General features: G+C 43.9%; 1 protein-coding gene across 1 annotated transcript in view; it reads left to right on the top strand.

Moving 5' to 3' along the window:
* The first annotated feature begins 1,279 nt into the window (after window positions 1-1,279).
* The window catches only part of GPAT4 (glycerol-3-phosphate acyltransferase 4), a 33,874-nt gene continuing 25,234 nt past the window's right edge, over window positions 1,280-9,919 (top strand). Inside the window, exon 1 of the mRNA XM_026485678.4 lies at window positions 1,280-1,503. The gene's annotated coding sequence lies outside the window, so the exon portion shown is untranslated. The remainder of the gene's footprint in view (window positions 1,504-9,919) is intronic.

Below are 9,919 nucleotides of genomic sequence, written 5' to 3'. Positions count from 1 at the left end.
CCGTTTGGACAATGGCAAAAACTGGCCACATGGGAAGGACTTGGTGAAGATTTGTTAAATGAACAAATGATTGAGTTTAAAATATGTGTTAAGTCCCAAACAGGTCCGTGGTGATGAGTGGGGACGAGTGGTCCAGTGTTTTGGAGAAGAACCGTCATTCTTTTTTTTTTTTTTTTTTTTTTTTTAGAGTTCATTTATTTATTTGACAGAGAGACAGCCAGCGAGAGAGGGAACACAAGCAGGGGGAGTGGGAGAGGAAGAAGCAGGCTCCCAGCGGAGAAGCCTGACGTGGGGCTCAATCCCAGATCGCTGGTATCACACCCTGAGCGGAAGGCAGACGCTAAACGACTGCGCCACCCAGGTGCCTCAAGAACCATCATTCTTATAGTCAGACTTTGAGGCCTAAGAACGTGGACTTTACCCTGAAGATTTATTATCAAGTTATTTGGCATGGAATGGCAATCTGACACTAGTACGCAGAATAAACTTGGAGGGGAGGCTTGGTATTGGAGGTAAAAATGTCTTTTAAGAACAAGAAGGACTAACTTTTTTCCTAAGCAGAATCCATTTGAGGGAAGATGATATACTTGAGTTCTTGGGTTAGGCATTTGAAGTCTGAAGTGCTGGTGAGAAACATACAGGCAAACTCCAGCAGGCACCAGCTAGACTTTAGCAGAGAGATCCCTTTCGAGTCGAGGTGGACGTTGGAAAGTACCAGCTGCGAGGGAACACGGAGATCTGTCCACACAAACCCCTTGCACTCCCTGTCTTCATTAGTAAGACAAACGAGATTCAGGGATGATGACGATGGTTTCGATGATGATAATGATGATGATGATGATGTTGGTGGTGGCGGCAGTGATGGTGATGTGATAGCAGCTAATGTTTCTTGAGCGTGCCAGTCCTTGAGCTAGGTTCTTTATATACAGAACTGTATCTCACCGCATACTCACAACAACCCCAAGACGACGAGATAATTCAGTGACTCAAGCCTTTCTTGCTGATCAGGACTGATTTCACCCTCTCTAGAACCTACGCGAGCGCATCTTGGGGGAAGTAGCCAGTATTCGGGCCCGGGCACAGCTCAGAAACGTGGAGACCCCCTCTTTGGGAAGCGCTCCCCTTATCCGAGCAGGAATCCCGGGGTACGCGGGCCCTGTAAGCACAGTAGCAGCTTTCGCGGCGCTCGGCCAGCCGGAGGTAACGGCTCCTCGCTCGCCAGGGGGCGCCTCGGTCCGTTCCCGGCGAGCCCGACCTCGGGCAGGTGACGCGGCGCCCCGCCCCTCGGGGTCCCCGCCCGGCGCGCGCCCGGCGCGCGGGTGCCTGGCGAGGGATTAAACGGCGGGAGGGGTGGGGATGGGACGCGAGGGGTCACGTCAAAGCGGCGTAGACAAAGGGCGGGCACGCGCACGTCTTTACGCACGCCTCGGCCGGCGGCGGCGGCGGCCAAGGGCGGGAGGTATCGGCCACGGAGGCATTGGGAGCCCCGGAGCCTCGCGGTCGGTGAGTATGACCGAGTTCCCGCCGGTCCTGAGGGTCACTGGCCCCAGGGGAGCCGACAGCGGGCCTGGGGGTTCGGGGCCCAGGCAGCCGACGAGCGGCCTGCGGTCCGGGGACCCCCCTCCCAACGCCGCTCCGGCGTCAGGAGACACCATTGCCTCTTCCTGGGGTTTCCCGGCCGGTCGGAACGTACCGCCCCCTCGGCCGCAGTGGAACAGTCCGCGCCCCTCCCCGGGCGAGCGCTTGCCGCGCCACCCTCCGGTCCCGCCGCAGCGCCCCGGAGCCCGCGCCCCGCATTCCCGGAGGCCGGTGCCGGGCGGCTGCCGCCACTCCCTGCTCTGTCCGGTCCCACTCCGGATGGGCTCTCCGGGCTTCTCCCGCATCCCAGGTGCTCCGCAGCCCGCCCTCCCCGAGCGTGGAGGATTGGAGCTTGGGAGGGTTGAGGGGTTATTAGAGATCACGGGGAGGCGCCTTCACCTGTAATTTCTTTTCTTATGTCCTTTGGCTTCACGGGGATGTAGATTTTCCTCGCTTGTTCTCCAGAGGAACCCATTTTTCTTTCTTTAGAATTTCTTAAACCCCGAAATCCCTTATCTGTCCGTTTTGATTTCACGCCCTGCAAGGCATCCTCCTGCCACAGGGTCTTGTTTATTTATTCACTTCCGTTTCACGTAGGGTTTTAACTTTTGCAGTTTCAAAGTTAGGGAAAATATAGCGTATGAAACATATGGAATAGCTCTATGGAAATAAGTTCTGTACTAGATATAAGTGCCTGTCACTGCTCATGCCCTCAGTGCCATGGATCTTCTCAGTGATAACCTTCTTGAGAGCAGTTCCTTTCTGGTTCATTTTCCATAATTTTGACTTAACTTTGAGTGCCTCTGCTTAGTTTCATCTCCTGTAGATTCTATCTCAACCCAAGGGAAATGGTGTGAAAGCAGTTATCCATGTGCCAGAGACTGGAGAAATGAGTCCTGTAATAATGCCAGTCTGGTATTCTCCTCTCAACTTTGGTAGTGTTTTTGTTTTGTTTTGCTTTTTTACCAACTTTGTATTATGGAGACTTTCAGACATAGCAAAATAGATAAAATAGTGAGCCAGCATGTGTCCATCATCCTGCCTCAACAACTGACCTTCAGGTTGAGCCTGTCCCATCCATTTCCGCCTCTCCGAAGCTCTGTGATAAGTACTTGCTGTCAAAAGTAGCATGAGATTCAAAATAAAAAACGTACTGGTGTGTAAAGTCATAATGTACTTTTTTGGGACATAGTCTACTATTGGAAGTTCTTCAACTAAGAAATATGTAATAGCATTGGAGAAGGGCCAGAAGAGGGCACCTAAAATGATCAAGGGTTGAAACGAAAAGTCTTTTGGATGTGGATGAGAACTTCCAGATCATCTTTCTAACTTTTTCATTTTTGATGCACCCTCAGGGTCCTTAGAGGTTCAGTGACTTGTCCAGATTAACCGGGAATAAGAGTCCAACTGAGGCTGGAAACCTCTCCCAACTCCACGTTCAGTCTTCTTTCTCCTGTACCATAGTACTGTCTTTAAGTTGTTTCTTTCAGGAAAGGGAAATGTCTTGAAGAGCTATAACTGAAGACTTTTACAATGAAAGGTTTGGATGGGTATTATTAATAGGAACTTTTCCATCAAATTCTGGAATAGTAAAACTAGGGGATATGTCTTAAAGTATTTCTTAAGCCAGATATGGGACAAATGAGAAATTCGAATCACAGCTTTTAGTAAACATGGGAAAATTGTGACCTTAGAAGGGGAATACCAGACTGAGAATAATTACTGACTTTAAAAGATGTAGATAACATTCACAGCTATTTAAGAAAGAGTAAGGGAAACTGGGATGATTTGGCATGCACTGCTGAAGTTTTGCTCTTGATAGCAGAGGGAACGATAGTACCGAAAGGAAAACATAGAACATCCTTTCTTACCATCAAGAGATAAAAATCCTAGACTGGATGTAACATGAATTAGGTGTTTGCTTTCTTTTCTTTTTTTGTTTTTTTCCAAAACCATAGTACGTATTTCTTAGCACACTTTGTGCTGTTAAGTTTCCTTATCTCAGGAAAGACGGGTAAATTCAGCCCTTGTACCTCAGTCTTTGCCCTTGAAATTGGAGGGGATATTGTACCTCCAGGGAATGCTGTGAGCAAAAGAATCTTTGTATATAGAGTTCATTGAGTTTGTTTTTAAGCTTGGTTTATATGATGTGACATAGTTGTTTATAAATTATTTTCAGGATGAACTTTGTTAGCTTGTGACTTAAATACAGTGGTCGTCACATGCATCCAGCTTATGGAAATAACTGCTGAGATAACAGCATCGGGGTGTCTTCGTAAATCATTACCCTAAAGACATGGGTGCAGGGAGAACTTTTATGTTTTGTGTGGGTTTTGTGGGTTTTTTGTTTTTGGGGTTTTTTGGGGGGGGGAAGGGAGAAGGAGGAAGAAAGGGGGGAGAGAGAATCTTAAGCAGGCTCCACACCAAATACAGAGCCTTACACTCAGGACCCTAAGATCATGACCTGAGCTGAAATCAAGAGTCAGCACTTAACCGACAGAGCCACCCAGGCACCCCTTGTGTGGGTTTTGTGTGTGTGTGTGTTTGTGGTATCAGAAAGAGTGCAGTGGTTAGCTAGGATTCTAGCGTGGTAACTGGTTTCTGCTGAAGAATAAACCACTTCTCTTATCTGTAGGCACATCACAAAATGGTACTTTTTATTAAAAATCTCTTGCTTTCTGGAGGTAGAAGCTAGAGATCATGTGACCCTGGTCGAACTGTACTCCAAAATTGTTTCTTCAAGTAAAGTCGAACCTCATTACGGTGTGGCGTTTACTTCTTTCTGTATCATGATGCTCAAGGGAGGACTTGACCAAGTATCATCAAGTCCGTGTATCACTAAACTACAAAATACTTAGGATAGCATGATGAATGCTTCTTAAAAGCACTGAATTTTAGAATTAGTAGGAATATTATAAAGCTTGCAGTTTTTCCTAACTCCTTGAAAGGTACTGTCTCTCCTTTAAAACATGCATACCCATGCACCTGCCACCCAGTCACAGGACCTTCCCTCCTTTCTTTGAGCACTGTTTTAGTTTGCCTTGTGTTTGCATTGCACCTCCTATAAAATAAGCCCAAGATCTGCAATATTAGAATAATGCATTGTAAAAAGTAGAAGCATGATAAATTGTTGTTGACGTTTTGAATTAAAATACCAAAAAACTGGTGTGGAAATTGAAATCCAGGGAAGCTGAATGACTTGCGCAGACCAGATGGTAACAAAATTGTGCCTGAACTCTTAACTAAGGAGACGCCTGAGTTCCAACTCTAAGCTCCTCTCTGATAACATTTTCTTCACACAGCAGAATGAAGAGGAAAAAAATATTTATGTATATTTTTTTTCTTTACCAGTTACACATATTTTATTTTCAGTGTCTGCTTTCAGAGTTTGTGATCAGGCGCACCTGGGTGGCTCAGTCAGTTAAACATCTGACTCTTGATCTCAGCTCAGGTCTTGATCTCGGATTCATGAGTTGGAGCCCATTGTTGAGCTCCATGCAGGGTGTGGAGCCTACTTAAAGAAAATGAATAAATAAAAAATAAACGTTTTTGATCAGTGCTATCCAATAGAAATACAATACACACCATATATATAACTTTACATTTCATAATAACCACTTTCTTTAAATTTTTTTTTTCCCCTCAAAGATTTTATTTGTCAGAGAGAGAGAGAGAGCACAAGCGGGATGAGGGGGCGGGTAGTGGCAGGCAGAGAAAGAAGCAGGCTCCCCAGTGAGCAAGGAGCCTGATGTGGGACTTGATCCCAGGAGTCTGGGATCATGATCTGAGCCGAAGGCAGATGCTTAACCAGCTGAGCCACCCAGGCATCCCGTGTAAGAGCCACTTTTAAAAAAGTACAAAGAGACACATGAAAATAATTTTAATCATGTATTTTATTTAACCCAAATTATCCAGAATATCACTTCAACATGTAATCAATATACAGATTATTAATGAGGTCTTTTATATTCAGTTTTTCATAGAACATTTAAATCCAGTGTGTATCTTATTTACATTTACAGCATATTTCAGTTTGGACTACCCACATTTCAAGTGCTCAAGAGTTATATGTGGTTAATGGCTGCTGTGTTGGACAACATGGAATCTCTGTCAGCTGAGCATAAAGATAAAGGAGCATTTTAGGTTCTTAGTAATACTCAATTCTGAGGTTAAAATAGAGTTTGTGGTTGTGATCATTGGTTTTTTTGTTTCATGTCTTAGTGATTTTTCTTTGCATAATTAGGATTGTTTCAAGTTTGTAGCAAGTTGAACAAAGAAGTCTGATGGTCTACAAATTTGTACCTTTGTGATGAAATGCTTTCTCTCTCTCTCTCTTTTTTAGCCATCTTGACCATTTTTAAGTGTGTAGTCCAGTAATAATGCTTTCTCATTTTAAATAACACTATTTAGTCGTTGGGGGGGGGAAAGGCTTGATTTTTAAAAAAACAGCAGTAGCAAAACTAAGTAATAAAATAACCTAATAAAAAATGGTAAAGATTTGAACACTTTACCAAAGAAGATAGATGGATGGCAAATAAGCATAAAGATATTCACTATCATTGGTCACTGGGGATATGCAAATTAAAACTATGAGATACAACTTCACATTGATTAGTGTGTCTAAAATTAGAAAGACTGATCCTATCAAGTGTTGGCAAGGTTGTAGAGCAAATGGAACTTTCATATACTGCTGGTGAGGATGCAAGATGATGGTACAACCAGTTTAGAAAGCAGTTTGGCGGGATGCCTGGGGGGCTCAGTTGATTAAGCGCATGCCTTTGGCTCAGGTCATGATCCTAAGGTCCTGGGATTGAGTCCCACATCAGCCTTCCTGCTCAGCGGGGAGCCTGCTTCTCACTTTGCCTACTGCACCTCCTGTTTGTGCTCTTTCTGTCTCTGACAGATAAATAAAATCTTTAATTTTTTTTTCAAAGATTTTATTTATTTATTTGAGAGAGAAGGAAAGAGAGAGTGAGAGAGCACTAGCAGGGCCAGGGGTAGAGGGAGAAGCAGACTCCCCACTGAGCGGGGAGCCAGACATGGGGCTTGATCCCAGGACACTGGGATCATGACCTGAGCTGAAGGCAGACCCTTAACCGCTGAGCCACCCAGGTGCCCCTAAATAAAATTTTTAAAAAAAAAGAAAGAAAGAAAGAAAGCAGTTTGGCAGGTAAACATACAGCTGTTTTAGACTCTGTCGTTCCACTCCTAGGTATTTACCCAAGAGAAATAAAAATATATGTCTATATGAAGACTTGCAGATAGCAGCTTTATTTATAACAGTCCCAAACTCAGCCCAGTTGTTCCTCAGTAGGTGAATGCATAGGTGAATGTGGTATATCCACACATTGGACTACAGCTCAGCAGTGAAAGGAATGAACTTGTGACATGTGCAGCAACATGAATGACTCTCAGAATAATTATGCTGAGTGAGATAGGCCAGACCAAAAAAAAAAAAGGCCAGGAGGTTGCTTCCAGTTACATATACAGTACTCCGATGTAAAAGCACTGTTTCCGAGATGGAGCTCTGGGAGCAGCATTCAAGTTGGGTAATGAAACGTCTTGGGTCTTAAAACCCCCGTGAGTCAAATTGTCCTTTCTTAGGCCAGTTGCCCGCGAATATCAAAATATCCGGTGTCCTTTGTCCTTTTTTTCTTTTCCAGCTTTGAAGACTTCATATTGCTTTGGGGGAACTTGATGCCAGGTTTCTTATTACCCAGTTCTAACTCAGGTTAGTCCCTTGTAGGCAAGGGGAAAGTTACATGAGGTCAGAGCGACCTTAGTTAAGACCAAGACCCCGAAACTGACCATATTACGGTCTTCTTTCTGGTGAGTTGACTTATCCTTCAGCTTATTGTATCTTGACTTTGTTTTAAACCATTTATTTTATCTAGAATTGATGTCAGCTCTGTGTATAGTCCTGGTTTTTTAGCACTTCAGGTTCACTTCAGCCTAGTAGTGCTGAGTGCTGCCCTGTTTCCTTGGAAACACTGTATACTTCCTCCTAAGCACCAGTATTTCATTCAAGCAAATTTCTTATACTCCACTACTCTGATATACTTGACATTCAATTCACCCAGCACTATTACCTATTCAAAATGGTAAATAAAAATTTAAAGGTAGCAAAAAGATAAAGTGACCTCTCCCTCACACTCCTAGGGGCAGCAGCTATAGCCATTCTTGTATCTTTCCAGAAATCTGGATCTTTGCAAATACATTTAAACTGTGTATATTTTTCCTTTTCCTCCCTCTCAATTCGTATTTACTGTGGACATTGTTCTGCATCTAACTGGTAGATTGTTTCTTTATCAGTGCACAAGTAAATGTCTTTTTCCATTTAACAGATGAATAGCACTCCATTGTATCTTCTGTTCATTGTGGTGGTTGATGTTTCTTTGGATATTACAAAGAGTGCTGCGGTCAGTAACCGTGCACATACATCATCTAGTATATGCATCAGTACAGGGTTTCTCAGCCTTAGCACCATTGTCATTTGGGGCTGGATGATTCTTTGCTGTCAGAGGTGACCTGCGTATTACAGGATGTTTAGCAGTATCTCTGTCTTTGCACTCGTTACCAGTAGCTCCCCATCCCAAGTCCTGACAACTAAAAATGTCTGCAAACATTACCAAATGGTGGGGGGAATGTTGGGGGAGAGGGGAGAAGTTGGGGGGTGGAAATGGCCCCTGGTTGAAAACTACTGTTCTAATTTATCTGTTTTTGTTTGTTTGTTTTGTTTCTTAGAGAGCGTGTGTGCGAGTGGGGTGGGGGCAGAGAGAGGAGGAGAAAGAGAATCTTAAAACAGGCTCCACGCCCATGGTGGAGCCTGATGGGGGCGGCTTGATCCCGGGACCCTGAGATCATGACCTGAGCCGAAATCAAGAGTTAGATGGTCAACTGACTGAGCCACTCAGGGACCCCTCTAATTTATCTTTAGGATACATTTGTAGAGGCAGAGTTGCTGGAGCTAAGGTTATGTGCATTCAAAATTCTGATGGCTTTTACTGAGTTGTTCTCTAAAGAGGTTGTACCATTTTTACACTCCAGCCAGCAGTATTTGAGAATATTTTCTCATCATCACCAGTACGGTGGTTTCTAAAAGAAATTGTTTTTTTGCTGTCTCACTAGTTTTAATTCACATTCCTGTGCTTTACAACTAACCTTTTTATTGAGCACCTAGTGCGTGTTAGGCATGTAGTATTTTTTGGCCTGTGGGTTTTGTGACATACTTTAAAATGCTTTCCTCTCTATCTAGCTCTCTTAAAGTTTGGTATTTGGAACTGAAGACAGGCACCTGGGTGGGTCAGTCAGTTGAGTGGCTGACTCTTGATTTTGGCTCAGGTCATGATCTCAGGGTCCTGGGATTGAGCCCCACATTGGACTCTGGGCTCAGCAGGGAGTCTGCTTGGGGTTCTCTCTCTCCCTCTGCCCTGCCCCCCCCCCCCCACTCACACATGTACTCTTGCTCTCTCTTGCACGCAGGCATGCTCTCTCTAAAATAAATAAATAAATCTTTAAAGAAAAAAACTGAAGACAGTAACCTGGGTGTTTTCTGATCCTAGTGGAATGATGACGGTACATACCATTTATTGAGATTTAATATGTGACAGATATTGTGCTTGGGTGTGCTTAAAAAATGCATTATCCCTGTGTTGCCTAAGCGTTGATGTTTAATAAAATGGTAATATTTTCTTCCTTTGAATTGGTATGTGGCATCTCTCTGGACGTATCCTGGTAGTCATGGTCACCTGAAGTAGGATGTGTCACAGAGAGCTAGCTGAAAAGAAATGCAGTTGGCCCTTGAACAACATGGTTCTTAAAAAGACACCAACTCCCTATACAGTCGAAGATCTGCGTGTAACTTTTTACCCTCCTAAAACTTAATAGCTTACTGTTGACCAGGAGCCTTACTGATACAGTAGGTTAGATTAATAGTATTTTGTATATGTATCATATGCTGTATTTTTATTTAAAAAGTAAGCTAGAAAAAGAAAATGTTACTAAGAAAATCATAATGAGGGCTGCCCTGGTGGCTCATTGGGTTGGTTAAGTGTCTGACTCTTGGTTCTGGCTCAGGTGATGATCTCAGGTTTGTGAGATTGAGCCCTGTGTTGGGCTCCGCACTGAGCATGGAGTCTGCTTGAGACTCTCTTCTCTTCCTTTCCCTCCCCTCTGCCCCCTCGCTTGCGTGTGCGTGCCTTTAGACTCTTGTTTCAAAATAAATAAAATTTTTTAAAAATCATAAGGAAGAGAAAATACATATATGGTACTGTATTTATGAAAAAAATCCATGTATTAGTGGACCTGACAGTTCAAACCTGTATTGCTGTTCAGGGGTCAG

The sequence above is a fragment of the Ursus arctos genome, unplaced genomic scaffold, assembly GCF_023065955.2.
Source record: "Ursus arctos isolate Adak ecotype North America unplaced genomic scaffold, UrsArc2.0 scaffold_27, whole genome shotgun sequence".
NCBI lineage: Eukaryota > Metazoa > Chordata > Mammalia > Carnivora > Ursidae > Ursus > Ursus arctos.
This window is presented reverse-complemented; position numbering and strand designations above follow the sequence as displayed.